Source organism: Panthera onca, chromosome E3 (assembly GCF_046562875.1).
Source record: "Panthera onca isolate mPanOnc1 chromosome E3, mPanOnc1 haplotype 2, whole genome shotgun sequence".
NCBI lineage: Eukaryota > Metazoa > Chordata > Mammalia > Carnivora > Felidae > Panthera > Panthera onca.
In genome coordinates, this window is record NC_138354.1 from 39,257,747 (window position 1) to 39,282,873 (window position 25,127).

General features: G+C 55.5%; 11 non-coding genes across 11 annotated transcripts; 3 read left to right on the forward strand and 8 right to left on the reverse strand.

The window, feature by feature from the left end:
- Positions 1-3,438: 3,438 nt before the first annotated feature.
- On the reverse strand, positions 3,439-3,510 carry TRNAP-AGG (transfer RNA proline (anticodon AGG)). The gene has a single exon. It is a non-coding gene; the product is annotated as a tRNA-Pro (tRNA).
- Positions 3,511-3,955: 445 nt separating this feature from the next.
- On the reverse strand, positions 3,956-4,028 carry TRNAK-CUU (transfer RNA lysine (anticodon CUU)). Its single transcript has one exon. It is a non-coding gene; the product is annotated as a tRNA-Lys (tRNA).
- A 3,836-nt stretch (positions 4,029-7,864) lies between these two features.
- On the reverse strand, positions 7,865-7,936 carry TRNAP-AGG (transfer RNA proline (anticodon AGG)). The gene has a single exon. It is a non-coding gene; the product is annotated as a tRNA-Pro (tRNA).
- Positions 7,937-9,091: 1,155 nt separating this feature from the next.
- TRNAP-UGG (transfer RNA proline (anticodon UGG)) lies at positions 9,092-9,163 on the reverse strand. The gene has a single exon. It is a non-coding gene; the product is annotated as a tRNA-Pro (tRNA).
- Positions 9,164-11,631: 2,468 nt separating this feature from the next.
- On the reverse strand, positions 11,632-11,704 carry TRNAK-CUU (transfer RNA lysine (anticodon CUU)). Its single transcript has one exon. It is a non-coding gene; the product is annotated as a tRNA-Lys (tRNA).
- Positions 11,705-12,867: 1,163 nt separating this feature from the next.
- On the forward strand, positions 12,868-12,940 carry TRNAR-CCU (transfer RNA arginine (anticodon CCU)). The gene has a single exon. It is a non-coding gene; the product is annotated as a tRNA-Arg (tRNA).
- Positions 12,941-16,961: 4,021 nt separating this feature from the next.
- Positions 16,962-17,033, reverse strand: TRNAP-CGG (transfer RNA proline (anticodon CGG)). Its single transcript has one exon. It is a non-coding gene; the product is annotated as a tRNA-Pro (tRNA).
- A 3,451-nt stretch (positions 17,034-20,484) lies between these two features.
- TRNAK-CUU (transfer RNA lysine (anticodon CUU)) lies at positions 20,485-20,557 on the reverse strand. Its single transcript has one exon. It is a non-coding gene; the product is annotated as a tRNA-Lys (tRNA).
- A 1,327-nt stretch (positions 20,558-21,884) lies between these two features.
- Positions 21,885-21,956, forward strand: TRNAP-UGG (transfer RNA proline (anticodon UGG)). Its single transcript has one exon. It is a non-coding gene; the product is annotated as a tRNA-Pro (tRNA).
- A 2,707-nt stretch (positions 21,957-24,663) lies between these two features.
- On the reverse strand, positions 24,664-24,736 carry TRNAK-CUU (transfer RNA lysine (anticodon CUU)). Its single transcript has one exon. It is a non-coding gene; the product is annotated as a tRNA-Lys (tRNA).
- A 195-nt stretch (positions 24,737-24,931) lies between these two features.
- On the forward strand, positions 24,932-25,003 carry TRNAP-AGG (transfer RNA proline (anticodon AGG)). The gene has a single exon. It is a non-coding gene; the product is annotated as a tRNA-Pro (tRNA).
- The last annotated feature ends 124 nt before the right edge of the window (positions 25,004-25,127 follow it).

Genomic DNA, 25,127 nt, shown 5'->3' on the forward strand with positions numbered 1-25,127 from the left:
TCTTCTCAGGGGCCATTGATTCTCTCTCCCCCGTTAGGATACTAGCCCTGCTCACTTTCATTATTTAAAGGGGGATAAGGGGGTGGTGCCTGGGTGGCTCAGTCTTTGAGTTCCCAACTCTGGATTTCCGCTGGGGTCATTGATCCCAGGATCGTGGGATTGAGCCCCTTGTAGGGCACCACGCTGAGCATGGAGCCTGCTTAAGATTCTCTCTCTCTCTCTCTCTCTCTCTCTCTCTCTCTCTGCCCCAATGGCACACTCTCTCTCCCTCTAAAATAAAATTAAAAAAAAAAAAAAAGAGGAAAAGGAAAATGAGGGGGGAAAAGAAGCACTAGAGGTGGGTAGTCTGAGATTCAATTCTGGATGGGGCACCTTAGCAAGCTCAAAAGCCTGGCGTGGTATTTCCGGGGACACGGGACCTTTCAGTCACCAGTATGCTGAGTCACATGTCAATCAAAGACATCGTTTGCTAGACACCAAATCCTGGGCTGACACTGAGATTCTAACAGTGAGGCCCTGGAGGAACTATAAAGAGTCACAGAAGTAATTATATTGAAACAACAGAACCCCAAGCAGAAAATCACCCATAATCTTAACCCAGATCAAGACAATGTCATTGCTGGCCGGCATCACCTCAATTCTCGCCAAGCGCCCATTCAATTCTGACATTTATATCACAGGTCCAACGTCTGTTCTCCACATTTTCTGTGTACCTGTTGAGTTCCATACTCTGCATTTTGCTAGAGTCTCTTTTCTCTCCCCTCCCCTGTGTGTTTCTGCGTGTTCACAGCTTTGTACACCGTTTCTTTCTTGGGCAGTCCTGCAAAAAGGGCTGAGGGTTGGGAGTTGCCATTTTAGGGAAATAGGCTCCCATCTCTCTCATACTGGAATCTTTCAGGCCCCTGGACTTGGGCTCCTGTAAGTTTGAACACTGGAAGCATGAGTTGACTGCCCGATTCCCCCTCACCTCGTTTGGGATACGGTTCCTAGAACCTAAAAGGTCCCTCTAACATGTAAAGGTTAGACCCACCCGACTACCCCAGGTGGGACTCGAACCCACAATCCCTGTGGGACTCGAACCCACAATCCCTGGCTTAGGAGGCCAGTGCCTTATCCATTAGGCCACTGGGGCAACCGCCAAGATGCTTGCTTAGTGGCTAGAAAGTGATCCAGAGATTGCTTTGGGTTTTTATTCAAAACCAGGCCGAGTCCGCAGTGTGTATTCCAGCCTCCGGGAAGAGCCGCCCTCCTGGAAACAAGCGCCCCCTCTCCGCGGAGGTCCCGCGCAAGGGGGCGCAGTCGCCACCCGCAGCGCCCTCCTCTGCCTGCGTTCCTGCAGCTCCTCCACAGGCCTCGCGGAGTCTGGCTCTTCTGTTTGCTCCAGAAGGGGTCCCACGCTCAGAAACGCACTGGATTCTGCTTCGGATGAATGGATTCAGAGTGCAGCAGGGGGCTCCGGCTGGGTCAGACGGTGGAGCGTTGGGCCTGGCCACCGGGCTGTGTCGTTGACAAGTGTTCTGTCCTCTCCGGGCCCGGCGTGACCAATGACCCCGCAGAGCGCAGGGCTGGGAGGTAGACGGTGCGGGGCCGTTACAGCGTGCAGGGAGGAGGCGACCCTCCGGGCTCTCCGAGGCTCCCCCGCGGGCCGAAGTCAGAGCCTCCTGCGCCGCGGTCCCGCGCTGGGCGCCGCAACTCCGGGCTTGGCTGACATCCAGGGGATGGAGACATCCCGGAAGATTCTACCCTGGGCCTCACCTTTCCAGGCTCGCGCGCGAGAACTGGCACCGAGCGCCAGACCAAACCCCTCCGCTTAGGGCTGCCTGGAGCCGAAGGTCCGGGTATCGTGCACACACACACACCCTGCAATTTTCCTCGCAACACTCCCCCCAGTTATTCACTGAGGCTTGTAATGTAGCCAATGATTTAAAAAAAAAAAAAAAAAAAATCAGCAGAATCTGGAGCCGCTCATGATTCTCTCTCCCCATCGCCCTAAGATCTCCGGGACCTCGGAGCCTCCCTCGCCACACCTCCAAATTTATCCTGTATCATTTGTGCAACAAAATTCGGGGGAGAGGGGGACCTCGCCCTTCCGGTGAGAGAGGTCTCCGCACTCGCTCGCCTTTTATTTAAAATCATCTGCATTTTAGCGGGGAAGGCGGAGGCCCCCTGAAACGCGCTGTCCAGCCGCAGCTGGCGGCCCGTGGGGGCGGGACAGGGGTCATCCATGCATCCTCCTCTCGCGGGGCCACAGGTTCAAGGCGGAACTCAGGAGCAAGTTCTGCTCTCTGCCTTCGCCTCGCCTGTTTGCGGAGAATTGGCAAGTGCCCTCGGTGCGTCCCGCAGGTTTGGGGATCCACGCACCCCCGTGGTTTTCCACATCCGTGTAAATGCGGCCAGGAATTTTTTTTTTTTAACTCTCTCGAAAGCTCTTCATCGCTTTTATGTGTGTTTGTTTTGAATATCCATCATTTCCCTTTGTTTTTAGCCAGTGGGTTGGTCCCCCCCCCCCCCCAAATCCCGCCCATTTGTGTTACTGGAAACTGTAAGTCTCTCCTGGTGGTTTTCTTTGTAGCAATTTCCTCAAAACTACTAACAATTTTTTAGAAACAATAAATAAAGGTTAAAAACAAACCAACAAAAAAACTTTGGGACAGGGATGACTCCCCCCAGGAAATCTGATTCGACGGACAGCCGCGGGGGCTTGCATGGGCTCTGGAAGAAAGAGATTTGGCCTGAGATTTGTCCACAGTTGCCCAGAAAGCGGGACCTTTCACCCGTGGTGGAAAGCAGCTCTCAGGGATTGGAACTCCTTAGGGGTCAAAGTCAAACCCCACCTGGGTCTCCAATCGCCTGGACCTCACAGCCTGACGTTCAGAGAGTAGCACAGGACCCTAGTCGTGACTGCACTCAGTCCCCTGGCGGGCTCTGGGACCAAGGCGGGGGGTGGGGGGGGGTGGGGGGGGGGGACGACAAGGAAATGGAGGGAGGAGGTGGGGGAAGAAAGGAGAAGGGAGAAGGGCCCGAGCGCCTCCCCAAGTGCGCACCCCACTCTGCCCCCGCAGTCGTGCCGGCGTATGAAATCCTGGATGCTCAGCAGCGGGCCTCTGAATGCCACCCGGGCATTGCTGGACTTGAACCTCAAAGTTGTGACTGTGGGGAGCGTTGCCTCTCACGGATTCCCCTCCCCCAACTACTGGCCTTGCACTAAACCTGACGCAGCCGCGGGAGGAGCGCCCTCCCCGGGGAGGCCTGCACGTCTGGAGCCCCAGGATTCCAATCTAAAAACTTTTAAAAAGCACCCGGGGTCGACCGTAGGCTTTCAAAGATTCTCTTTTAATTCTCTCTTGCAGTGTCCTGTTTCCACGCCCAGTGGCTGAGGTCCCGGGACAATTCCTCAATCTCTGAGAGGGTTTTGCACAAAAAAAAAAAAAAAAACCAGGGCTCGTCCGGGATTTGAACCCGGGACCTCTCGCACCCTAAGCGAGAATCATACCCCTAGACCAACGAGCCACAGGGACGCGTGCCTCCGGCTCTGTTTATGACTTCGTGGCGACCCGGGGGTTGGGACAGGCGGGACCAGGGAAGTGACGCGAGAAGGAGCTTCGGATTTCAGACCCGCGGGGAAGGGCTGAGTTCAGAAGCGGGTGGGCGGGCCCCTCACGCCCCCCCAATCCGCCTCAGCGCTGACGCAGTAAGGAGCCCGAGGCCACGTAGACGGTCCGTGCGTCCCGGCGCCTCCCTGAAGTCACTTTGCAGACATTCCTCGTGGCCAGGAGCACCCTGGCGACACCTTGGGGCAAAAGCCAGCGCGGGACTCCCGGTAGGAGGGGCAGCTTTGCGTGTCTTTCGATTCTAGGTCAGTGGGACACGTTGCGGGGAGGCGCAGCCCCCGGTGTCCGTACGACTTCCTAAACTCCTCCTGCAGAGTTTTATGGCCCAAACCAAGAAAACAAGCCGCCCAACGTGGGGCTCGAACCCACGACCCTGAGATTAAGAATCTCATGCTCTACCGACTGAGCTAGCCGGGCGCCCATTGGTCGCGACTCTAGATGCTAAAGTGATCTGAAGTTCATGGGAACCAGGTAAAGCAATGAATTGGACCTGAGCACCAGGGACGGTTCAGTAGCCAAAACCCCCGGGCCCCACACAAATTCCCCACTGCAGCAAGGGTGCTGCCAACCCAGGACTTTCCTCCCGTCCTCGGGGCCTCTAGCTGGGGAACCCGCCTGGGCCCTGTGCCCGCCGAGGCCGACCTGGCGTCAGGCCAGGAGGAGTAGCCCCCGCAGCTGGGTGAGGGGGCCGGAGCCAGCGGCGGAGAGAAAGCCTAAGCCAGGATGTACCACAGTTAGTTTAAACACTGACCCCTTGACAGACATCTGGATTATTTCCAGGGTTTTTTGAGGTGGTTTGTTTTGTTTTTTTTTTTTTTTTTTTTTTTTTTTTTGGTTTTTTTTTTGGGGGGGGGGGCTGTTACAAACATGTAACACCCAAAAAATACCCAAAGGTGCAATCGAGGTCATATGGTAGTTATCTGTTTCCCTTTTAAAGACACTGCCACATTGTTTCCTAGCGTGGCCGGCCGTTTTCCTTCCCCATCAGCAGTGTATGAGTGGCCCAGTTTCTCCAACAAAATGTTCAATAGAAAGAGTGGCAGCATCCTTGTATGTCCAATCTCAAAGACAATATTGCCAGGGATTCACTATCAAGTATGAAGTTTGCCGTAGTATTTTGTAGATAATTTTGGTAATTATGGGTGTTATCTCCTCTTGCTAGTTTGCTAAGAATTTGTTTAAATGTTTATTTATTTATTTATTTATTTGGGTGGGGGGATGAGCAGGAGAAGGTAGAAAGAGGGGGAGAGAGAATCCCAAGCAGGCTCTGCACTGTCAGGGTAGAGCCCCAAGCAACATTTAAACCCACCAACCAGGAGATCTTGACCTGAGCCAAAATCAAGAGTGATACACCTAACCCACTGAGCACCCCCTCCTAAGAATTTTAAAAGTCATAAATGGAAGTTAGATTATATTGAATACTTTTCCTTGAATTTGTTGCATACATCAGATTTGTCTAATGTCAAATAAACTTCGCGTTCCCTAGGATAAACTCAACTTGGCCATGGAATATTATCCTTCTTATATGTCATAAGATTTGGCTTGCTAGTATTTTGTTTCAGAATTTACATCCATTTCCATGAGATTATAGATTATGTGCTTTTAAAATTCTTTCTCGTGCTGTTTAGTTTTCATATCAGAGTTGTGCTGGCCTCGTAAAATGTGTTGTGGGATTCCGTCTTCTATTCTGTGAAAGATTTTGTGTGAGATTAAAATTTAGTTTCTTGAATGTTTGGTAGCATGCCCCCACTGAAGCCATCTGAGTCAATAATTTTCTTTGGAGGATAATTTTTGACCATTGATTCATTTTCTTTATTAATTTAAAGGTCATTTACAATTTTATTCCATTTTGATCCCATTAAGGCATGTTTGTTGTTGTTGTTTGTTTGTTTTTTAAGACTTTCTGCCCAGCACAGAGCCCAACACGGGGCTTGAACTCACAACCCTGAGATCAAGACCTCAGCTGAATCAAGAGTCAGATGCTTTAATTGACTGAGCCACTCAGGCACAAGGCATGCTTTTTAATTCAAAGAATTATGTATTTTTCTAAGTTTTCACAAATCTGTTTAGCATATGCTTTTAAGTTATGTAATGACTGTGAAGTCATTCTTATCCCTGATATGGGTTGTATGTCTTCTTCCTTTATTTTGTAATCAGTTTTTGCAAAGTTTTATCAATAACTGTTTTTTTTTTCAAGATCTGCTTCAGGATTTGTCATTAATCTCTATCATATGCTTGTTTTCTAGTTCACTGATTTCCTATCTTATTATTTTTCCCCTTGTTCTAACTTCTTTGGGTTTATTTTTGCTGTTCTTTTTCTGACTTCTTGACATTAGTATTCAACCTTTCTTTTCTATTACATGCATCTAAGACTATCAACCTCTGCTTTAGCTAGGTCTTACAGGTTTTTGTATACAGTATTTTCACCATCATTTATTTCAAAGTATGTATTTCTTCGAACTTTCTTTGTAGTTTGTTCTTTAATCATGGAACTTCTAAGGTGTGTTGCTTAATCTGTAATCATATTGGGATTTTTTTGGGTTTTGTGGTATATATTTCGACCTATTTTTCATTTACTATTTCTGCACCTTTTTAAGCTGTTAGATACATCTACTGAATTTTGTTTCACTTTTTATGTATTTTTATTTTTAGAGGAATTTACATCTTTTTCAATCTTCTAGAGCATTTTACATAGCTTCTGTTCTCAAAGATATTTTAATTAGTCTTCCATCAGTTTATGCATAGTAAGATTAGTTGTATTATGATCTGTGTCTTCCAATCTTAGCATCTGAAATCTTGGCAATTTTATTTCCATTGCTTGTTGTTCACTGGTTGTTGCTCATGGTGCCTTATTTCCTTGTTGTTCTTGTTTGTTTTGTGAGTTGCCCATTTCCCTTCTAAATTTCTTGATGTATGGAATTCTGTGAGACCTAGAATAAAAGTGTCTCTGCACAGAAAATTGTTGTTGATTTCAGCCAGGGGCTCAAGGACGTACCATTCATGGGTCACTTTAAATTAAATCTTCTACTTGAGGGTTTTGGGTTTTTTCCCCCAATTGGTCCTCAAGTACACAGAATTGGATTGTTCATGATCCTTGGGTCATAGTGCGCTCTCAAACTCACCATCCTCAACAAAAAGGAAGACCGTGCCACTAACAGTTGTCCAACACCACGGGCCTCTCCACCACCACGTTCTTTTGCTTCCTTCTCTCCGGTGTAACATCCTTCAGATCCTCTAAGAGGCAGAAGGTCCTGGCACACCATGGCACTCTTGTTTCCACACATGCTGAAGGCATCTGCTGGGAACTTGCAACTCCACAGAAGTGCTTTCCCTGGACCCCGGAGCCCGACGACGAGCAGGGAAAGGCTGGAGGAGTTCATCCCTGTCCCCTGAGTCCCACTTTCCTTTCGGGTCCGGTACTGGGAGGAAAGGTGCCTTCCCCCCTGAGGGAGTGTTTTATAGGATTTTGGCACCTGAAGCATCCCCGCCTCAAGGTTCTGCAGAACAGCGTCCACCCTTGCAGAGCTCTTGAACGTGGTCGGTCGGGCTTAGTCACACGCGCAACATATTATTCTCTAATACAGTTTTAAAGTGTTAACATCTGTTTGACCTTTTAGCTGATGGGGCAACGAGTGAGTTCACGGTCTCAGACCAATACGCCCACTATTCTTCAAATGCTTAGGTTTTCAAGCCTCGTCGTGTTGGCAGGACCCGGTCCGTTTCTCACGCGGCGAAGGCGACCCCCATCCACACACAGCCGGAGCTGCAGAAAAGTGGGGAGGGGACCCGGCTGGGGCAGGGACCAAGGCAGGGACCAGGGCGGGCAGGGGCTGCGGGGAGAGCCCCAGGAGGCCACGCCCACGTGTGGGGGGAAGGGCTCGGCGTCTGGGGGTCCCTCCGGCCACGCTGCAAATACCAGAAGTCCATGGCCAGTCCTCAAGCTCCCGCACTCCTGAGCCCGGGACCGCGCTGGGGCCCCGCCTGGCCGCGCCAAAGGCGTCCTGGTGCACAGGAAGGAAGGACATCTTTCTCCCACCCCGGTGCCTCCAACTCCGACCGACAAAGCAGCATTTAGAGACGTGGCTCTATCAACGCTTTGGCGACTGGGCCCCAATTAAATTTTAAAGGCAGCGGTGGGCGGCACTGAGCCAGCTTGAGGCCTTTTTAAGCTTCCCTCCCCCGGTGGAGCCTGGCGCGGGATTGGGGGTGGGGGTCTCGGGCCAGCTCTCCGATCCACGGGGAGACAAAAAGGAGGGCTCGTCCGGGATTTGAACCCGGGACCTCTCGCACCCTAAGCGAGAATCATACCCCTAGACCAACGAGCCCTGCTGCAACTCGTGTCCGATCTCCTCTTTGTGACCGATAGGGCTTCCAGGGCGGGAACGGCGGAGCAGCGCGGGGAGGGGAATCGGTTTCAGATCCGTGGAGAAGGGCTAGAGGTTGGGATCCACGGCCGTGGAGGGAACCTAACACTCCCTGCGCCCATAAAGTGGGGAGCGGTTCCTGCGTGCCCGCAACAAGGTGGCCTCCGCCGATTCCGCTCCGCGCTCCGCCCCTGGCGCGCAAGGGCGGCCAGCCGGGCAGGGGGTCCGTGCGTCCCCGCGCTGCCCTGTGGTCACTCTGCAGGAGCTCCTCCCGGCTGCTCTCCCCTCTCCCGCCCCTGGCAAGATCAAACCAAGACATCGAGTTTCCGACGTGGAGCCTACAACCCACGAAGCTGACTAAACCAGGCGGCCAGCGACCTTCCTGCCCTAGGGTGACCTCGGCCCGGAAGGGCTGGCCCCTGGAGGGGGGTGGATCAGACCATCAACCAGACCCCGCACCGGGGCGGCTCAGGGATGCCCTCCCCGGCTCAGCAGGGGCGGGAGGAGGGTCTTCAGGTCCTCAGGTGGTGGGGAGGATGAGGACACCGCCCTCGGGGCAAAAGGACTGCGTCCAGGGATCGGGGGTCGGGTTCCCAGCACTCTGCTGTCTCTGTGTCCCTCCCCGTGTCCAGGCGCGACCCATCCCCCGAGGACCCGGCAGATCTGGGCTAGCGGGTTCGCTTTGTGCTGTCTGACCACCTAACCACCACCCCTCCCCATCCATGGCGCGCATTTCCTTGAGCTGTCATCTGGGCAAGCCCGGGGGAATGAAATTCTGCCCACGGAATCCAGGGTGTCGCTCCCTCTCTCCCCTCCTCCCCCCCCCCCCCAAAAAAAAATCAAGTTAAGGGTAGGACTCACCTGAGACTCCAGCGGGGATCATCTGTACTCCCAGAAGAACCAACGATGCACTTTGCCTTACTTTAGATAACCTCCTCTTACTTCCCGGAGTGGTCTCCTTTAACCTCGGTGCCGCGGATTCCCAGCCACGGGAGATACAGACCATGTGCGTCTCACGGCTCACGGCGCCCTAGGTCCCACGCGGGCTGTGCCATCAGGAGCCTCAGCCTGGTGGGTGCCGTCTCCGCTGAAAACGCGGACGGGAAAACGGAGAGGGGGCTCGTCCGGGATTTGAACCCGGGACCTCTCGCACCCAAAGCGAGAATCATACCCCTAGACCAACGAGCCACCACGACACGTCTCTCCCTCCTTGTTCTGCCGCTGACGCACGCGGAAGCGCTGAAATCACCCCGATAGCTCAGTTGTCAGCGCGTGCACCTGTGAAGCCGGCCCTGTGGGTTCGCGGGTTCGCAGCCTCTGTCAGATTTCGGACCGAGGGTTAGTTCTAGGCTCATCAACGGTCCACGAGCGGCCCCAGCGGAAGGAAGACCGAACCGCGCGGCCTCTCCCCAACCCACCGCTTCCCAGCTACGCAGCTGATCGCGGCAGCGCGCAGGGCAGGGCTCGTCTCCGGCCCAGGCTTGCATCCAGCGAAGGAAAGAGAACTGCAGCTGTGCCCAGGGTGGACTGCGAGGGACACAGCTCACCCGCAGTTGGTCGCAAACCGGGACCGATGCTCTGCCTCCAATCAGCGGCGCCTGTCTTCCTGGGCTGGAGCGCTCTACATTGGCCGCGGACGGGAGTGGGCGGGGAAAGACGCGACAGACACTGGAACTCACAAACTACTGATCATTGGGGCCCCTTCTCAGGGGCGGGAAAACAGGCCTGACCCCTCGATTCCTCATTCCCTTGAAATACTTTGCTGAACTCTGACACTGAGTTCGGGCCTTGGGATCCAGCTCCTTCGCAGGGAGTGGGGCAGAGCCAGGGTCTGCCAATTTGGGACAAGAGACTGTTCAGGTTCCTGCCCAAAGGGGTCAGGAGGAGTGTGAAATGGGAAAGCAGAAGAGGCCGGAAAAGAGAGAACTAAGAGGGGCCTCAGAAAGAAAACCTGGGCTTCCACCAGCCGGGAGTTGCCCGGTTCAGTGAGGAAGGAGGACTGGGGCCGGCAAGCAAACTTGAAGCTGGGACAGGAGTTAATGTCTCAGGGCAGTGTTCTAAATACTTTACAAAAACAAAAACAAAAAAAAGTTAAGTAAGTTAATATCCCAAACAAATCTTTGAGTCATGAGCTGGGATTATCCCCACTTTACAGCTGGATAAACTGAGGTCCTTGAAACGCTGGGTTTCGGGGGCCCAGATCTGTGGGGCCCAGATGGAAAATAGTGGAGCCTAGTCCTGTAGCTCTCCTGCAGCCTTAAAAGAACTGCCCAGAATGTGTGTTCTGCACGTTTCACATCTAGGGGAAGGCTCAAGGCCCCAGCCCACAAGCCAAGGAAAATCCCCCCCCCCCCACAGGATCTCTCCAGAAAGCACAGAGTTCCCCTGAGGCTGAGGCTACAGTGAGTACCAACTTGCTAATAGTTTCCCAGCGACAGGAGGGCTGTGAACAGGGTCTCCCAGGCACTGGGAGGGGTCCCTGCAGGGAAGCACTGCCAGGCTGGAGTAAGGAAGGCAGACACAGAGGGAGTAGAGCCACCTGCAATTGGGTGGGGAGAGCAGAAAGCCCCAGAAATTGGCCCCTGTCACTGGGGTCAGGTTTAATTCTAAACGTGTCCGTTCCTTATTCCCTCTGCTGTCTTCACCATCACCTGGGCTCCTGGCTTTCTCTGCCCATCCCTGCAGGGCCAGGGTGTCCCAAAGGGCTACTGAGGGCAGGGGAGGCATCTCACTCCTGGGGGTCTGAATCGAATGTGTCTGGAAAGTGCCAGGAGGCCACATCTTGGTGTATCATCCGGGTTATTCTCTTTTATGGGTTCCAGGTTGGTCTGGGCCTCACAACAGATAGATGGGAAGATTTGTTCAAGCTGGGAGCCCACAATGTCTAGGTGAAGGCCTCACTTACACCCACAGGTCCAGGGCTATAAAAGGTGGACCCAAGGTGGACTTCAGGCCATGTCCCTGGGATAAGAGCCTCAGCTCATCCTCCTCAAGGACAGCAGACTGAGTGGGGAGAAGAGTTGAGTCTGAAAGGAAGGAGAACCGTAAGCAGGGGGATCAGGGAGGATCCTCGGCCCCTTCACCTAGTTCCCACACTGTGGAGGCCTCCGGGATCGGTGTCCCCTTCCTGCCTGACCCCGTGCCCACTCCCCTTCTCTGGAGACGGATCATCTCTTGTTCTGGGTTCCCAGGTGCACAGATCTGATGCTTCCCCCTCCACTACCCCCATCTGGGCCTACCCTGCGGTCTGACAACCTCATCACCCACCCCTGGAGAAGGTGGAGGATGTGAGAGCCATCTGGGATGAGGGGTGGAGAAGGCCCCACGGACTGATCCTGACTGACGCAAAGCCGACTCACGCCTGTGAGTGACGCAGGGGGACCCAGTCCGTAGGGGAAAGGACCTAGACCCCACCTATAGGGACCTGCCCCTGTAGGCTTGGCTCTGCCTTTCTAGGCTTAAGCCACCACCGCCCCTAAAAAATAAAACTCTAAAGATAAAGAGCCTCAGAATGTCTCCCTTGAGGGTAAAGGTTACACCCACGAACCGCGTTCTCTTGTCATAGAATGAGCAACCAGAGGTTTGTTTTCTCAGGAAGATCTCAGGGTGGGGATTAGGAGTTGTTGAAAAGCCTGCTGAAGGCCAAAAGGCACACCCGCCCAACGTGGGGCTCGAACCCACGACCCTGAGATTAAGAGTCTCATGCTCTACCGACTGAGCTAGCCGGGCGACAGGAACCTCCCCTGGGTGCTCTGTCCTTTGTATTGAACCCTCTGGTGACCTGGCTGCAGCGGTTCTGGGGGTGTGGCGGGGGGAAACGGAGGAGCCGCCCCTCCAGGCCTGGGGACGAGGTCCCACTCTTTGAACGTGAAACGACCCGCTGAAGCCCCCGCGGTGAAGGAAACGAGCCACCTCCTGCGACCTCAGGTGGCAAGGCTTGGGATCTGGGCTCGCGGAGTCCGCAGGCCCGGCGCCCAGAATCCGGGGGAGCTGCGGCCGCCTCTCCGGCAGCAGGGTCTTGGGTCCGAGTCCCGAGGGCGTTGTCGGAGGACAGGGGCCTGCGCGGGTCCGAGTGCCAGTGCGGAGGGTCCCGGCTCTCGCCCCACCTGGTTCCTTGTCCTCAGGTCCCGGGGTCCTTCCCAGTGGGGTCCCTCTGCACGACGCGGAGTGAGGGACACTTCTCCCCAGCAGGAGAAAACCGCAGCCACCACCTGTCCTATCTGTGCTCGCGCTATAAAGGCGAGACACCTTCCCGGCTTCTTGCTCTCCCCCCCCCACCCCCCCACCCCCCGGAACCAGCAGAATCTGGACACTCGGGGACGCCCAAGGCTCCGGCGCAGGGCCGCTCGTCCCCCAAACAAGCACCGTACCTCAAACCAAAGAACGAAGACGACGGGTCGGGCCCTTAGGGACTCTGATCGCCCACCTCGCCGCAGGGGAAGGGACCCGAGAGATGGTCCCCCCAAGTGTCCCCCGATACCACAAAGGGGAGGAGGGATTCGGCTCGGGCCTCTGCGGTCCATTCCCGAGACGCACGCGCGGGGACGCTTCCCTCGGCCGCCCGGCCCCCACCTTCGCCCCCGCGAGGCGCGGCGGGGACTCGGGCGGCTGCGGAGCTGGGGCGGCACCGGGACCCGACGGGACGGGGCACGGGGGTGGGGGTGGTGCCAGGACTTCCCGCCCGCTCGCGGCCGGAAACTAAGAAGCCGCGCAGCCACATGCGGGGGACAGACGTCGCCCTGAACGCGGGGCCTCCGGCAGCATCGGCGCGCGGGCACCTCCACGGGTCTCGCGCGCCGATGCTGCCCGAAGCCCGGCGTTCAGAGACCCGTGGAGGTGCCCGCGCGAGGAAGGGGGCGGTGCTGGCCAGGGAGCCTGCACCCCAGGGGCACGCCCCGGTGGCCTAATGGAGAAGGCACTGGCCTCCTAAGCCAGGGATTGTGGGTTCGAGTCCCACCCGGGGTAGGGTGGTCGTGTTTTTGACATTCCTGCGCTGGGGTGGTTTCTGTAGCCAGACTGTTGTCAGCCACCCCTGGGAGCGGCACCTCCTAGGACCCCGAGGTCGGGGCACGGGTGTTTTCTTTAATACCCGTGAAGGTGAGGAAAGAAGGGACTGGAGCTAGCTGGGGGGCAAGTGAGGGGTGTCTCACAGAGCGGAAAGCACACCTGTGCTCAGCTGGTTTGGGTGCTGATGGGTGGGGCTGAGGGCAGAACTTTTTCTGGGCCACCACCCATTAGCCCTTTGGCTAAATTCCTCTAGCTTTCCTGGTAAGGGGGTGAGGGTGGTCCTGATCCCTGGAACCTGTGTGCGGGGTGGCTCTTCTTAGCATTTGGTGGGGTTTGGGGGGAAGGAACAGATTAAATGGAGAGCTGAGAAAGTCCCATGGACCATACCTGGCAGATGGTCCCAATCTGGACCCACATGCAAAAAAAGACAGAAACATCTAGAAGAGAACGATCACACATACCTTCAAATACTGAACCCTCCGGGGTCCGGGAATAACAATCCCAAGAGCAGAATCCTAGTCTCCCTTCCCCCAAACCCCACAATTCCTGGAGGAGGGGGATCCACCCGGGGGGGGGGCTCTCTTCCTGGAGAAACATGACAACCTGCCCCGGGTGGTGGTGTGTGTGTGTGTGGGGGGGGGGGGGTTCCTTCCTCCAACGGCCTTGCCTGTTGGACCAGGACCAGGCTCTAGTGTCCCCTAGCGGAGCTGTGTCCCTAAATCTCACCGATGGGGTGGGGTGGGGCCATGGATGCCCCAGTCCTGAAGATGCAGATGTCCACTGCAGGGCAGGACCCCGACGGTGGCAAGGAGCAAGAGGGGAAAATGATATTTGATATTTGATATTTTGATATTTCAAAAGAAGCCTGGAGTGAGTCATCCTGAGAGAAATAAGGGCTGGAACTCACACTTATCGTCCAGTTAATATGACTTATTTAAATCAAGTGTGAGAGTGGGAGAGCCTTTGTCTTTTCTTCACCTCGGGCCTGGGGACCGAGGTGGCCACAAACCAGCCACAGAGCCCATCCATGAAGTGGATCCGAGTCCAGAGCCCGAATGTCAGCACGTGCTCCAACCCTGTTCGCCCCCCTCACCGGACCCCCCCGGCAGCTCCAGGCCAGGCTCCTCGCATCTCTGTCCACACCAGCCGTGGGTGGCCGATTTCCTTATCCCTTGTCGGCAATGATGGGTGTGGGGGAGGTGCCGGATAGGAGGTCCTAGAGCCACCTGTCCGTAAACCCAGACCTTTAAGGCTGCACAGAGTGAGCTCTGTGCCTGGAGGGGTCGATCCCAGGACGGGCCACGCCCCACTCAGGGCCTGACTCAACCCGGACATTTTGGCGCCTCCCGAAGTCCTCTGATGGACTGGGGCTGGGGGTGGGGGGAGGCTGCTGAAGTTTCCTGGCTAGGCTCAGTAAAACCCTTAGTTTCAAGACTGTAGAACTGAGCCCCACCTTGGACGTCAGATTTGCAGGGACGGTGCTGCTGATCAGCCGACGTTAAAGTTGATCGGCCCCCCTCCCCCCACTGCGGATGCTGACACCTTACATTTGGTGCTTCTGTGATCGATTGGATCCCCCTCCTGTGCGTGCCCCGGGCTAGAGAGGGCCTTCTGCTTTCCCCTCCACACCGCCGAGACCCTCACAGCTGGCTGAGGCCAGAAACGTTCACGTGGGCCTCTGCCCTTGGTTCATTTTATCCTGAACAAAGCCTACATTTTGAGAAATCTGACCCGGGAGAGGGTGCACGAGGGGGACCGCACCGGCCCGGCAGTGCCACGAAAGCTGGCCAGGATTTTGCATCCTCCCTGAAGATAGGGAGCACCGCTCTTGCTGGCCGTCAATTAGGTCCTCACGTCAAATAAATCCGGAGAGGAGCTGGGGGGCGGGGGCGCGGTGTGTGTGGCTTCTGCCATTGGCTGATTTTCTCAGCGATTCCCTAGCATTCCCGGCAATAAATGGGCCCAGCGTTGACACTGCGGATCTTTGTGCGCCTGCCTGGAACTGAGAACCCTTTCTGAGATGGGGGGACCTTTCTGAGTTGGGGGAAATGGAACGGGCTGTGGCTGATGAGCCCAGGACCAAGGCCAGAGTGGAGCTCCCAACCCAGACTGGGAGAGGGCTCCGTGCTTTGCCAAGTAAGCTAGCCAACACTGGGAACTTTCCGTGGTTCTCCAGGTCCAGGAGGAACCTCAAGCCCTCCGGGAAAGCAAAGTCCCGGAGTCAGACTCAAACCCAAAACTTAGCCCTTAGCAAAGCCTAACCAGGGGACCAATTGTGTTTATGGGTGTTGAGGACACCTGCCTTCTGTGGACCCCAACGCTGAGTGTCTGGACCCCTGCTTGCTGTGGTTTTCATCCCTGGAGGGACTATGAAGTACCATGATACTAGCTGTAAAGAAAAACCCTTGACTGTAGGCCAAGTCAGATTCCACCTACCTAACTGTAAAAGCAAGACCCCAGGGGTGCTCGGCTGGCTCAGTCCATGGAGCATGGGACTCTTGATCTCGGGGTCATGAGTTCAAACTCCATGTTGGGTGTGGTGTGCTTAAAAAAAATAAAATCTGGGGCGCCTGGGTGGCTCAGTCGGTTCAGCGACCGGCTTCGGCTCAGGTCATGGTCTCAGGGTTTGTGAGTTCAAGCCACCGTATTGGGCTCTGTGCTGACAGCTTAGCATTCTGTGTCTCTCTGTCTCTCTGCCCCTCCCCCACTCATGCTCTGTCTCTCTCTGCCTCGGAAATAAACATTAAAAAAAAGTTTTTTAAAGGTATAAATAAAGATCAGAAGTAATTAAGTGATACTGTCATTATTCACAGATGATGTGCCTGGATATGCAGAAAATTCTGTAAATTAGAAATGACACGAGTTTCACAATGTTACTGGATCCAAGACTGATATGTAAAAATTGGTTGTATTTCATACATATCTGCAAAAAATCACACATTCTATCCAAAGGGATGCAATTTACGATAGTTTCAACAACATCAAATACGCAGCAAAACTTCTAATGAAAGATAGGCAAGACGTATCTCAGAAAAATATAAAACGCTACTGTGAGAAGTTAAAGAAGACCTTAATAAGTGAGGGGACATATCAGGGCCAGTGGTCACCAAAACATATTTGAGAGAGTCACATGCCTGGATATCAAGACTTACCCATAAAAGCTAAACTGGTTTGGGCACGAGAGTAAACAGACCGAGGTACGAAGCAGCGAAGTCTTAGAACCACATACACTCAGACTCTTGATTTGTGAAAAAGTGGGCGCCACGAACCAGGGGCGGAAAGGACGGTCGTTTAAATAAATCGTTGTGAATCAGAACTGTTCCCATTTCACAGATGGGGAAAACAGCGTCTGCATGGCCGAGTGTCTCGTCCAGGGCCCAGAACCCAGGCGGGGAGGGAGGGCCACCCCCGGCTACGGTGTCGAAACCGGAGGGGAACGTTTTTTACCATCGAGAGGTCGATCCGCATTTGGAGCTAGGACCTCTGCGTCCCACAACGAGAGTCAGGCCTCTGGCCCAGCGTGGTGCGTTATTGCCGGCCACAAATATGAGCCACGCCTGCCACTTAAAATGTTCTAGTGGTGCACGAAAACGCACAACAGTAAGTAAAAAGAAATAGGCAAAATTGATGGCGATAATATATTTTACATAACCTAATATATCCAAAATGTCACTGCAACACTCGGTAAGATCGCTTACTTTCCTTGAGACAAGTCAGCGCATCTCAAGCGGGCCAGCTGGAGGAAACAGGTGTCCCGCGGGGGTGGCAGAGAGGAGAGCAGCTGGGCTGGCCACCAAGTGGACTGGCCGACCGCACCCCCCTCCCCGCCCCAGCCTGTAGCCCGAAGCCCCGCCGCTCTCCCCCACAACCCCCAAGAGCACGAGTGGCCAGGCCCCGTCAGGTCCCCAGCGGAGAGCAACACGCTTCCTGAGCTCCATATTCCCCTTGTAAAAGGGTAGAAAGCAGAGGCGCGCGCCCTGGGCTCGTCCGGGATTTGAACCCGGGACCTCTCGCACCCGAAGCGAGAATCATACCCCTAGACCAACGAGCCTCGCACACACGGGAGGTTGCTTGAGCTTCGCACACAACTGTTCGCGTCACGCGTGACCCCGGCTCAATCCCAGGCTGGCTGAGCGGTGCCGTCCCAGGAGGACGGCTCGGCTGATCCCCCGGATGGGGGCCGATTCCTGTCCCCAGGGGAGTGGGGAGCATACTGTGGGGGAGGGGAGGACGAGGGGCTCGGGTGAGCGGGAGGGCCCGTGCGGCCAGAGCACTCGCTCTGCAGGGGACCCCGAGGCTTCAGGCGGCCACGGCGGTGGGGGCTATGGAGGCTGGCTGGGGGGCAGACAAGAGGAAGGGGACCGGCACCAAGTAAGACGGGGTCGAGGAGGAGGAAGAGGCGAAGGAGGAGGTGACCGGTCCATTTTATGCGCTCAGCGCCAGGGAAGCCAGTCTGGGCGCGGGAAAAGGGAGTGCCCGCAGCGGACCCCGCTTCTCGCTGCTGATCCTTAAGCCCCGCGGGGTGGGCGACGGCCCCCTTTGGGAACTTCCCGCAGTTCGGGGCGAATCGTTTCGGTGGCAAAGGCAAACCAAGGCAGGGTGAAGAGTTTCGGATCGGCTAGCTTGACTAATTCAGTGAGATGCGGGACGCAGGGGCTGTCCCTCGTTGTCTGGTATCTGCCACCTGGTGACTTCGGGCAGGGGTGGTGCCAGAGTCAGGTGAGGAGGTGGGTAGGAGTTTGGACGCACCGTTGGCTGGTTTGCCTACGAAAGGCCTGTTGGCAGGCAAATTGTTTCCTCTCTCTGGGAATTAGCCCTGGGTGGAGGGGTTTCGCCTCAGCCGGCAGGGCCCCCAAGAGGTCAAACCGTCATAAAATACAGAAACCAGAAACCCTGATTAATACAGGCGTGAATTGAATCCGGGTGTTTTTACCAACATTTCTGAAGACCACGTGACTGTTCTTGGTCATTCCCTCAACATGATTAACTACTTTGATCGATCTTGAACATAAAACCAACCCTGCATTCCTGGAATAAATCTAGCCCAGCCCTCATTTCACCGCTCCAGTCTTTTTAAAAGAGGTAAGGAAATGATGGTCCTTTCTTCCCAGGACATGCCCAGATACCCAGGCTGGCTAATTTGAGACGGGGAGGGGGCGGCGGCACTGACCTCTAGCTCTGCAAGTCTCAGAGGCCAAGGACACAAGTGACCCCCGAGTTCCATTCCCCATGTGCTCCTGTGACACAGGGTCACGCAAGTTTCCTCCTTGGTGAGTTCCAGGTAGAGACTGTGCTGGGGGGAGGTGGTCACACAAAGGGAACTTGATGTGCAGCAAATAAGGAGATCGTGGGGAATACTTTCCAAAGCTGTTGACTCCCCAAGTGGGGGTGAGCGGGGTTTCTTTTGTTTAGGGTTCGGGTGACTACTCAGAATGGGAGTTTTGTCCTCGAAAGTAGAGGCGGGGGGGGGGGCGTAAGTTTGTGTAGGAGTACCCAGAAAATATGTGTGTCCTGCGTTCCGCTAACGAAGCTTGCGCTCCTCGGGCGAAGAGTGTAACATTCTAACGAAGCACAGGTAAGTGCCAGTGTCGCCAGGGTCCATCTGCACAGTGGGAGGCAGTGAAGCTCAAACTGGTCTAGCCTGGCCGCCAGGGTCCATCTGCACAGGTCATACCTTGGCTGGGGACGGCTCCGTTGGGTATTTTAGAGGGACTGCGCATGCCGCCTGGGTAGTGTGAGACAGAGAACCTAAAGGGACCCCGTGAAGAACTGCCTTTTTTTGTTGCTCCTTTTTCCGCTTCCGTTCCCGCTACGTCCCACACCCCTGCCTCACACACACCTTACAGGGACAGATGATGTATGTCCTCCTGGTAAAGGTCAAGGGATTAATGGTTCCCTTGGAGTCTTCCAGCAAAACGGATGACATCTAAGGAGTGATGGGGCGGGAGTCGTCCTGAACGTTTTCCAAGACCACCGACTCATCAAGACCCCTGGCTCAGAGCAGGGACTTACGGCGAACAGCTAACCCATCTCTGTTCCTGGATGCCTCGGAAGACACGTGCACCGAACCGCCACCCTCAGCAAAAACCCCAGGCCCCAAGCAGACACGAGACTCTTGTTTCCTTTCCAGGCCTCCTAGACGTTGTCCGCGTCTGTACGTCTTCGACAAACTGCGCCCACTTCCTCTCCACTTGCGCCTGATTTCTCTGCTGCATGAGGCCCAGGACCCTCTTGGCTGGCTGGTCCTGTGGGACCCCTCTGGGTCCACCTGCCGGTAATCAGCTACACTCGCACACATGGACACACCCGGCTGTCCACAGCCCAGGGTGCCACGGCAAGGACCACCGCCCGAACGGCAAGGAGGTTAGGACTGAGCCAAACTTGGCTTCTAGAGCCCTGATCTTTCTTTCAAAGGCAGTGGATCAAGAGTTCGGTGCTCTGTCCCCTGAGTTCGCCGGGGACTGTGGAGCAGAGCGGAGGTGTTCTGTCCGCGCTGATCCAGCTTCTGCCGAGCGAAGCCCCTCTCCCCTCTCTGAACATCCCAGCTGCGCGGCCACCTTGGACACCAGCTACCCTAGGACTGGGTCTCCTGGGGTGGAGGAGGAAGTTCCAAGACTTGCGCTAAAGGAAGGGCTCAGGGTTTCTTCTCCCAGTCTAGGGATAAGCAGACAGACCCTCCTGGGTGCAAAAACTCCTGTTTCCTCCTTCCCCCACCCCCCGCCCCCCGCCCCGTGGACTCTGTTCTATGACCCTGAGCCTGAGGGCTGGTGTGGCACTCTCACCTCCATAGCCCCAGCCCCTCCCCAGTCTCTCCATCCCATCCCCACCACCCAGTGTCCTGGAAAAGCCAGGCGCTTATCCTTGGTCCCAGCTGGGAAGGACTCCCCTCGGTCTATGAGTGAAACTCAAGGCAATTTTCACAGGATTGAATTCCTGGCTCTTGTAAGGGAATCGGGGGGAGGAGAGAACTGTAGCCCGTGGATCTCTCATGAACTCAGAAGCCCGGGGTCCGGAGGCGAGGGACCTCACTCCTTTATCCTGAATTCACATCGACACCCACTCTGGGAAAGTCCAGGGCGTCAGATGCGAGGACCACATCCACCCCAGGGGTCCAGACAACTGGGCAGTCCTGGTGTCCTCAAAAGAGTTAGGAAACATGCTCAGAGTGTGCTGTGTGAGATCACGTAACTGCAGGAATGACTCCCCTGAGCTATGCTACCCCTGCCACGTCTCCATGGACTAGATACACATTTAAATCCCAAAATGCAAAAGCAACTCAGTCCACAATCTCTGTTAGAAGAGACTAGACCTAGAGGTAGAGACCTGAGCAACTCTAAGGTGTCCCCTTCTCCCGTCCAGCCTTCCGGCAGCTCCAAATCCAGCACAAGGATGTGGTCTTTGGGTCCCCCTGAGAGTCAGACCCTGAAACGTGAGTTGTAGTAACTGCTTACTCTTAAGGGCGGGGAAGCATTCATTTTCTTCGCCCAGGCTTGTAAAACGCGCGCCCAACGTGGGGCTCGAACCCACGACCCTGAGATTAAGAGTCTCATGCTCTACCGACTGAGCTAGCCGGGCATGGCACCTGCCGGCTCCTTCAAAGGAAAAGGGAGGCAGCGCTGGGGCAAGACGGCCTCCCCCTCACCGCAGCCCCGCCCCTGTGACCAGCGCTGCCTCCGACACGATTCCTCTGTTCCAGCCGGAAACTGACCAGAACCTCAGAATTGAAAGCCGCAAGGGAGGAAGGGGGGGTGGAACCCGAAATTCAAGGCCGCGGGCAGGGATCGGGGACACTCTGACCCAAAAGGACAAACAGAAGGAGGCCCAGGGGGCCCGGCAGCGCTGGGAAGCCGGTGCCACGCAGGCACCGAGTCCCTGAAACCCCACGGTCGCTCGGCCCCGGGAGGCAGCACGCAGGCCTCAGCAGTGCCAACCCGCCTCCTTCCCTCCCAGCTCCGGGATGGGAACCGAGGCTCCCCCCAGCCCTCCCGCCCTCCGTCCCTCGGGACCCTTTTGCAGACTGGGAGCACGGGATCGTGGAGGTCAAGGTCACTGGTGTTAAGTGGGAAAAGATGGCCCTGGAGGATGAGTCCGCTGCGCCTGCGAGCGCTCGGGGTCCAAATCCCCGACCGGTCTCTTTCAAATTCTCAACGTCTCCCCCTGCCCCCACGCCGCGTCCCCTCCACCGCGTCCCACACCTCGCTTTAGGGCTGGCGGCGCGGCGTGGACGGGGAGACCCAGAGAACCCGCCGCAGGACTGGAGGGGGACCCCCAGCGCCCCGGGGGCCCCGCGCAAGGTCGGGTCGGGCCACCTTCTTCCTTTCCGGTCGGTTTCTAGAATCGTCGCCCATCCAGAAGGGAAGATGAGCGCGGCGCCTCGAGGCCCCGCACGTCCGCCCAGCCCAGGGATGCGTCCGCGGGACGGTGCCCGGCGCCGGGCCAAAGGGGAGCTTCGTGAGACCCAGAGTCCCGCGGGGGCTTTGGGGGTTGAGGCCAGAAGAGGGCGGGCTTGGCCGAGGACAAGAGCCTCTGGGTCTGCCCCGGACCCTAGTTCCCCTTTCTGCAAACAGAGAAGACGCGGCTTTGGCCAGAGGCCCACAGCCCGGGCTGGGGGGTTCGAGGCGGGAGGCCCTAGTCTCGGGTTTGAGTCCCCCCCCCCCCCCCAGGGAACCCCCCCACGCAGTCCTGGAGCTGGCCACAGTCCAGGGCGGGAGGGAGGTCCTGGTGACAGAGGCTCTGGGGGGGAATTGACCCCTGAGCCTCTAGGACCCGTAGTGTCGAACCTCACGGCTCTCTGGACGGTGACCCAATCCTCTTTCCTTTCGGTAGGCATCTGGGACACCACCGCAGCCGAAGGAGGGGAAAGCCAGGGGACAGAATTAACAAGACAGGGCAGGGCCAATTTGGCTCGTTGGTCTAGGGGTATGATTCTCGCTTTGGGTGCGAGAGGTCCCGGGTTCAAATCCCGGACGAGCCCGTGTCTCTGCTTTTTTTTTTTTTTTTTTTTTCCTTCCTTCTCCAGATGGTCAGGTTGTTGCTGACAAAGGGACCAAAGTCCACTCAGGGCCAGGAAGGAGCAGGGACCCAGAGACCCATCACTCCACCTGACAGTGACTAAAAGACCTTCCAGACTTCAGAGCTGGCCTGGACCTCCACTCACTCTCTGCTTAGGCTGTCCTTGTGTCCTCTGCTGTGCCCAGCACTGGGGGCCCCTTGGGGGGACCCGTCTGAAAACAAGGTCCAGAGTTAGCATCCCAGACTCCAGGTATGAGGGCATACTCCTCCCTGGCCAAGGGAAACCGAGTCAGTGCGTCAGGCAAGCGAGGGAGAGACGTTAGAGCCACCATGGATCACCAACCAAAGGGACTTTTTTTGGCCTAAGGATGTTTGTCTTGCTTTAGATGTGAGGTCTCAGATTCAATCCAGGAGGCCTTTCTGAGGTAGGCAGTGTGGGGCCTGGCTGTGCTGTCTTTTCAGACCAAGAGGGAGGGATACCCCCGGCCGACCTGGGGTCTTGAGCCCTCGGTGTTGCGGATGGTTGAAAGGCTGGGCTGGGTCAAGGCACCACTCAGTCATAGACAGGACCCTCAAGTGGGACTGGGGTCAGGGTACAGCCACTTCCAAAGCAATCGCCCCCAAACCTCCGCCCCGAGGAGCCACCAGCATGAGTTCCCTGTGACGCCAGCGACTTCTGCCCCTAAAGCACCCAAAGGTGGCGCTTCGGGCTTGAGTCTGCGATGGGCGGAGGCGCCTTTAGAGTATGTAAAAATGCCCAGGGATATTTAAAACTTTTGAGGGAAACATCAATCCTCAACATCCATCAGGCACCGCACTCTCTGAACACTGACTTTGAACTTTTGACGATGCTATATTTTTGCAACGTTGGATTTCCCACAGTATCCGCGCGAGCAGGGCAAGAGAATCAGTGTGGAACAGGAACCGTGCGAGGCAGTACGCAATCTCATCCCAAGGTTGGAGAAGCCGTACACGGCCCGCCCACTGCACATATCCCAGTAAAAAAGAATTATTATTTAATAAGAAGATAGGGCGGATGAACATAAGGGAAGGGAAACCAAAATAATATCAAACAGGGAGGGGGACAAAACAGAAGGGACTCATAAATATGGAGAACAAACTGAGGGTTATGGGGGTGGGGGGGGTGGAGGGGGTGGGGGGGCTGTGGGAGGGGGGATGGGCTAAATGGGGGAGGGGCACTGAGGAATCTACTCCTGAAATCACTGTTGCACTATATGCTAACTAATTTGGATGTAAATTTTTTAAAAATAAAAAATAAAATTAAAAAAAGTAAAAAGAAAATGGGGTATCGGGCTGGCTCAATGGGTAGAGCATCTGACTCCTGATCTTGGGGTTGTGAGTTAGAAAACGAAAAGGCACATAAAATTTTTTGGAAAAAAAAGAGTGTTGAATGGTGTCCCCCGACTACCGTGGCCACCCAGAACCTCAGGAGGTAGGGTCTTTGCACATATAAGTAGATACAGTGAGATCCTGGAGTAGGGTGGGCCCTGACCCAACGACAGGTGTCTTTATAAAAAGATTATATGAGGACACAGAGGCCCGTGGAGGGAAGAAAGCCACTGTGACAGTGGAGGCACAGACCGCAGTGATGAGTCTAGAAGCCAAAGTTGGCCAGAGCACCAGAAGCTGGAAGAGGCGAGGAGGGGTTCTTCCCTGGAGCCTTTAAAGAGAGTGGGAAAAATGGCCAGCTGGCACCCTGACTTTAGACTCTGGTCTCCAGAAGCGTGAGAAAATATATTTCTGTTGCTTTAAATCGCTCAGGTTGTGGTAACTTCTTACAGGGGCCACGGGAAGCTAATAGAGACACTGAGTTGGTAAGAATTTTTTCCAAGAAGCGACGAAGGTGTATGGACCTAAGTCCCTAATAAACTGAGTTTCCTTTTCCCCTAAGAACACCAGGAAAGATTACTGAGACTAAGAGTGCCCTGAGTGAGAAATAGAGGGGGCTTCTGGCAGATCCCAGGGTCCAGAGGAGGGGTGTCTCCCAGCGTAACCTGGGTCCCCACCACAAAAGAAAGAAAACACAGTCCTGTCAAACACTTAGCGGGGTCTTTTCACGAGCCTAAACCGTTGCAAGAGAACACAAGAAAGTCAGCTGATGGGAAGCACATACCCTCCTTCTCCCTCTTCCCCAAGATAGAAAACGAAATGCCCCCTGTCTGTTTCCCTTTCATTGGGGAGAAGTGAAGGAAAGCTGACAGGCCACCAACCTCGGGGTGGGGGTGGGGGAGGGAAATTCTGCGCAGTCCCTCCTCAGGCACTGGAGTGGCCCCGATCAGGAGCCACCTCCTGGGAGCCCCACTCGGGACCTAGAGAGTCACCCCCAAACCCACACAGACACCGAGCTCTGGGTTTGCATCCTGTTCCCCGGTCAAATGTGATAGCGCAGGTCACTGTCAGGTTACTAATCTAAGAAAAGATATAGCTATGTGTCTTCTTGGGCCAGCATCCAGAAGCTGGCTGGTGGGCCCAAATATTTACATTGCTTCACAGGAGCACAGAGACCGCGCAAGGCTTCGGAGAGCCACGCAGCCACCTCCCTGGTAGCATCTACCTGAGATCGTTAAAGGCCTCTTTAAATGGCGGATCTGCGAAATACCTTCCCTGCGTTGAGTTGTCTTTTGGCCTCTTTATCAGGCAAAACCGCACGCCCGACGTGGGGCTCGAACCCACGACCCTGAGATTAAGAGTCTCATGCTCTACCGACTGAGCTAGCCGGGCAAGGACAAAAACTGGTCCTACCTCCCTGCTACTCAAAGTATTAAAGGCAGGTGCTACAAGTCGAGGCAAAAGCGCATCTTGCTTCGGGAGAGGCGGTGCGCGCATGGCTGCCCCCAGAGAAGGAGACTGCAGGGAGGTGGGCACCTAGGGCGTGAGGATACTACAAATAAGGAGAAGTAGGCAGCTACCAGGGGTGGCTCGTTGGTCTAGGGGTATGATTCTCGCTTAGGGTGCGAGAGGTCCCGGGTTCAAATCCCGGACGAGCCCCATCCTTTTCCTTCTCCTTTCTCAAATCCCCCCAGGGCCCTGTTGAAGTCCTGGGTCCCCAGCCCAGAGCCACCTGCAGGAACAAATGCCACCTGATGTACCGTCGCTCCCGCGGCCAGAGAGT